Below are 6,032 nucleotides of genomic sequence, written 5' to 3' on the forward strand. Positions count from 1 at the left end.
GAGAGGTCAACCGATGCCCAGATCCAGATCTGGATCGGCACGCTTCCCGAGGCGGCGCCGGAGACACTGTAGCAGCCGGAGGAGCTCGTCGCCGGAGCCGGTGGAGGAGGGGAGGCCGGCGAGGCGGCGGGGAGAGGCCGGGGTGGCGCCGGGGAAGGCCGGTGGCGGCGCCCGGCGGCGGTGGACGCGGCCCGCGCGCCGGCGAGGGCGGCGGTGGCCGGCGCCGATGCGGGCGGCGGCGGGGCGCGCCGGTGACGAGGGCGGCGGCCGGCGGAGCGTCGGGCGGCGGCGGCCTCGGGCGAAGGAGGAGGCGGCGGCGGATCGGGCCTCGGGGGCCGGCGCTGGGCCTCGGGCCCGCGTCGGTGGCGGCGGCGAACTGGTCCCGCGGGGACACGTGGCGGCGGCGGGTTGGATGGCGGCGGCGGGCGGACGTTGTCCGGTCGGATCCGGACACGTCCGTCGGCGGCGGGGTTGATCTGTTTTTTTTTAACTAGGGTTTCGGACGGGGGAAGAAGAGATCCGAATGGAGGGGGTATAAATAGGCATAAGTGGAGCTAGGAGAGTCCAAATGAGGTGCGGTTTTCGCCCACACGATCGTGATCGAACGCTCTAGGACATGGAGCAGAGTTTGGTGGGTTTTGGGCCAAATTTGGAGGGGTGTTGGGCTGCAACACACATGAGGCCTTTTCGGTCCCTCGGTTAACCGTTGGAGTATCAAACGAAGTCCAAATGATACGAAACTTGACAGGCGGTCTACCGGTAGTAAACCAAGGCCGCTTGGCAAGTCTCGGTCCAATCCGGAAATGTTTAATCCCCACACACGAAAGAAAGCTAGAAATGGCCACCGGAGGAGAACGAAGCGCCGGAATGCAAAACGGACAACGGGGAAAATGCTCGAATGCATGAGATGAACATGTATGCAAATGCAATGCACGTGATGACATGATAAGAGATGCACGAAAAAGAAAAACAACACACGGAGACACAGACCCAAACCCGAGAAATAAATATAACTTAGCGCCGGAGACGGCAAGAGTTGGATACAAATATGGAAAGTATATCTGGGGCGTTACAACACTCCACCACTACGAAAAGATCTCGTCCCGAGATCTAGGACTGAAAGAACTCCGGGTACTCAGAACGGAGGTGATCGTCGCGTTCCCAGGTAGCTTCACAGTCAGAATGGTGAGACCACTTGACTTTGAGGAATTTGATTGATTTGTTGCGAGTCTTGCGTTCAGTCTCTTCAAGAATAGCAACTGGGTGCTCACGATAAGAGAGATCTTCTTGGAGCTCAATGTCCTCGAAGTTGACAGTGCGGTCAGGAATCTTGAAGCACTTTCGAAGCTGAGAGACATGGAACACATCATGAACATTTGCAAAGTTTGAAGGAAGCTCGAGTTGATAGGCGAGGTCGCCTCTCTTGCTGACAATCTTGAAAGGTCCCACGTATCTAGGGGCAAGCTTCCCTTTGATACCGAAGCGACGAGTACCTTTCATGGGAGAGACGCGGAGGTAAACATGATCTCCGATCTCGAAAACCAGATCACGGTGCTTACTATCATAGTAGCTCTTCTGGCGGGACTGGGCTGCTTTGAGGTTATCACGAATGACTTTGCACATATCTTCTGCTTCTGTGATTAGGTCATTACCCAGCAGTTGACGTTCACCGGTTTCAGACCAGTTGAGAGGGGTACGGCACTTCCTGCCATATAGAATTTCAAAGGGGGCCTTGCCCGAACTTGCTTGAAAGCTGTTGTTGTAAGAGAATTCAGCATAAGGAAGACAGTCCTCCCACTTCATGCCAAAGGAGATCACACAAGCCCTGAGCATATCTTCAAGAATTTGGTTGACACGCTCGACTTGACCGCTTGTTTGAGGATGGAAAGCTGTGCTGAAGCGGATGTTGGTGCCCGTGGCCTTCTGAAAAGAATCCCAAAACTTGGAGGTAAAGATGCTGCCACGGTCTGAAGATATCACTTGAGGAATACCGTGCAGAGAGACAATGCGAGAGGTATAGAGTTCCGCCAATTGAGCTGCAGTGATCGACTCTTTGATAGGCAGAAAATGCGCCACTTTGGTGAGCTTGTCGATGACAACAAATATAGCATCATTGCCACGCTTGGACTTTGGAAACCCAGTCACGAAGTCCATTTCAATGTGGTCAAACTTCCATTCTGGAATGGCAAGAGGTTGGAGGAGACCAGCTGGCCTTTGGTGTTCTGCCTTCACTCTTCTGCAGACATCACATTCATTCACGAATTGAGCGATCTCGCGCTTCATTCGAGTCCACCAATAAGCTTGCTTGAGGTCCTGATACATCTTCGTACTCCCAGGGTGGATGGAGAGGAGAGAATTGTGAGCCTCGTTCATGATCACCTTACGAAGTTCACCTTTGGGCACAACCATTCGATCCTCGAAGAAGAGAGTGTCCTTGTCATCAAGTCGGTAGCACTTGTACTTGGACTGACTCTTTGCAATACCAAACTTCACCTTCTTCACCATATCATCAAGAAGCTGGGCTTGGCGAATCTGGTCTTCCAAGGTAGGAGAAACTTGAAGGTTGGCGAGGAAACCTTGAGGAACAACTTGCAGATTCAGCTTGCAGAAAGCTTCACAAAGCTCGGGTTGATAAGGCTTGAGAATCAGACTGTTGCAATATGCTTTCCTGCTCAAAGCGTCAGCAATCACATTGGCCTTGCCTGGAGTATACTCGATACTCGGATTGTACTCTTGAATCATTTCGACCCATCGAGTCTGCCTGAGGTTGAGATTAGGCTGAGTGAAGATGTACTTGAGACTCTTGTGATCAGTGAAAATATCCACTTTCCTTCCCAATAGAAGATGTCTCCAAGTCAACAAAGCGTGCACAACTGCCGCCAACTCGAGATCATGAGTGGGGTAGTTCTTCTCATTAGGTTTCAACTGGCGAGAGGTATAAGCGACAACTTTCTTCTCTTGCATCAGTACAGCACCGAGACCTTGGAGAGAGGCATCACAAAAGACCTCGTACGGCTTGGTTTCATCAGGCGGAGTCAGAACTGGAGCAGTGATCACTTTCTCTTTCAAAGTGTTGAAAGCAATATCACACTCCGGAGACCAAACGTACTTGACGTGCTTCTGAAGAAGATTTGAGAGAGGCTTGGCGATCTTAGAAAAGTTTTCAACGAATCTTCTGCAATAGCTTGCGAGACCGAGGAAACTGCGGAGTTGCTTTATGTTCTGAGGAGGTTCCCAATTCACAATTGCAGACACCTTCTCAGGATTCACGGAAATGCCCTTGGCAGAGATGATATGACCAAGATAAAGAACCTCATCGAGCCAAAATTCACACTTGGAGAACTTGGCGTAGAACTGATGTTCTCTGAGCTTGTCAAGAACCAAACGCAAGTGCTTGGCATGATCTTCCTTGTTCTTCGAGAAAACCAGAATGTTGTCGAGATAGACCAAAACGAAGTCATTGGTGTAGGGGCTGAAGATGAAGTTCATCATGCGAGAGAACGTCGGAGGAGCGTTTGCGAGGCCAAAAGACATGACGGTGTATTCATATGAACCAAAGCTTGTTCTGAACGCCGTCTTGGGAATATCTTGCTCACGAATACGAATCTGATGATAACCCATACGGAGATCAAGCTTGGAGAATACTTGAGCACGTTTGAGTTGTTCGAACAGCTCATTGATGTTGGGAAGTGGGTATTTGTTCTTGATGGTCTTCTTGTTCACTGGACGGTAATCAACACAAAGTCGACTCGATCCATCCTTCTTCTTCACAAAAAGAACACCACAACCCCACGGAGAAGTACTAGGCCGGATGAGACCTAATCTTTCTTGCTCATCGAGTTGTTTCTTCAACTCCTTCAACTCTTCGGGGCCGAGCTTGTAGGGACGTTTGCACACAGGTTCTGTACCGGGCTCAAGTTCAATAACAAATTCAACCGGCCGGTTTGGAGGCATCCCTGGAAGTTCTTCTGGAAAGACGTCTTGATATTCGCAAACGACAGGAATTTGAGAGATGGCATCCAATTCACCCTTCTCATTGAGAGAAAACAACCGGATGGTATTATCCCGAGCAGCAAAGACAATGACATCCTCAGACGAATGAGTCAATTGAATCTGCCTGGCAGCACAGTCAAGATGTGCCTTGTGCTTAGAAAGCCAATCCATTCCAAGAATAAGATCAATATCCGAGTTACCGAGAACAATTGGGGAAGAAAGGAACTTGTAGTCACCCAACGTGATAGTAACCTCAGGGACGCAGGTGTTAGCTGTCATCTGCTTGCCCGGTGACACAATTTGCAAGGAACTTTGCAGATACTGATAATCACACTCATACTTTGATGCAAAAGGTTTGGAAATGAAGCAATGCGATGCACCTGTGTCAAAAAGAACTTTTGCAGGAACATCGTTAACAGGAAGGTTACCCATGATCACATCTGACGAGTCCTCTGCCTGAGCTGCATTCACCATATTGACCTTGGCGTGCTTGGGATTGTGCTTGACCACAGCTGTACTTGCCGATCTGACAGGAGGAGGAGGAGGAAGACGCCTCTAGTTGGTACACTTGTTGGCATAGTGACCCTTCTGTTGGCACTTGTTGCTCGTGACCTCTGAAAGCGGACGGTGATACGGAGCACTCGGTCTTGGAGCTTGAGACGAAGCCTTGTTCTGAAAACCTGGGTTGGGTGGGTGGGAGAAACCACTGCCACCTTTACTCTTCTGCTGAAACGGCTGACGGAACGGAGGAGGAGGAAGCCAATACTTCTGCTGCTTCGCCACTTGAGTAGAGGAAGAAGGAGTAACATCTCTGGCACGCTTCCTGGAAGCATCACACCTCATCTGAGCAGCCTCTTGCTTCAGTGCCATGTTGTAGAACTCATTGTATCTCAACGGCTCAAAGAGGACAAGAGCGAGCTGAATTTCCTCACGAAGACCACGCCTGAACTGATAGATCATGCTCTTCTCATCAGGAACATCCTGCTTGGCAAAACGGGCGAGCTTCTGGAACAACTTGTTGTAGTCATAGACAGACAAAGAGCCTTGCTTCAGATTGCGGAATTCCTGACGCTTACTCTCAACCACACTTTGAGGGATGTGATGAGCGCGGAAATCTTGACGGAAATCGTCCCAAGTGATCAGACGTCCACCTCTGGAATCCTTGTACTGCTGGAACCACTCTGCAGCCTGATCTTTGAGCTGGAAAGAAGCGAACTTGACAAAATCTTCAGGCCTGACGTTGCTGCATTCAAAATGCTTGCCCAGATCCACTAGCCAATCGTCAGCATTGGTAGCCTCAACACAACTGCTGAACGTCTTTGGGCCATTTGCGAGGAACTGGTTCAGAGTAGCAAAGTGGTGCTGATTATGGCCTTGATTCCCTTGACTGCCTTGATTGCGCTCTTGGAGAATTTGCATGATCAATTGTGTGTTTGCATTAGTAGCGGCCATCACAGCTTGCCATGCTTCCGGAGGAGGTGGAGGTGGAGGCGGATCAGGATTCGGAGTCGTGCGCGTTGGAGGAGCCATCCTGAAGAGGTTGACCACCATTAGCACATTGATAGACAACAATATAGAAGCTGAATCCAACGGAATGAAAATTGCAACATATAGTCTTCACATCCGAACAAAATGAACGAATGCACTCCTCTTCAAATGGTCACATATCCATAAATTGAGAAGCCACGTAGAATTAAGGTAGATAAATAAATCAACAAGGTACGGATCAAGAACGAGTAATCGGTAAGAAATCCCAATCTCAAACCAATATCCGTGGAAGAAGAACTAGAGCTACTAGAATTCCCACCTATGAAACTCCCGAACCTTTCCGGTTATGCAATCAGGTGTTGGGGATACAGGGGAAGCATAATATCTCACCCAAACTAGCAAATCCTACATCCAGCTGTATCCATCCTTCAACACATAACCAAGAAAACTTCGGAAACCATCTACCTCAACCTTCGAAAAGCATCCGTTATACAAGTTATGGCGATACTCCCGAACTCCCGCCCCAGTACTGGGTGGCGTCGAGGTTATCT

The sequence above is a fragment of the Triticum dicoccoides genome, chromosome 3B (genome assembly GCF_002162155.2).
Source record: "Triticum dicoccoides isolate Atlit2015 ecotype Zavitan chromosome 3B, WEW_v2.0, whole genome shotgun sequence".
In the NCBI taxonomy this organism is placed as follows: Eukaryota; Viridiplantae; Streptophyta; class Magnoliopsida; order Poales; family Poaceae; genus Triticum; species Triticum dicoccoides.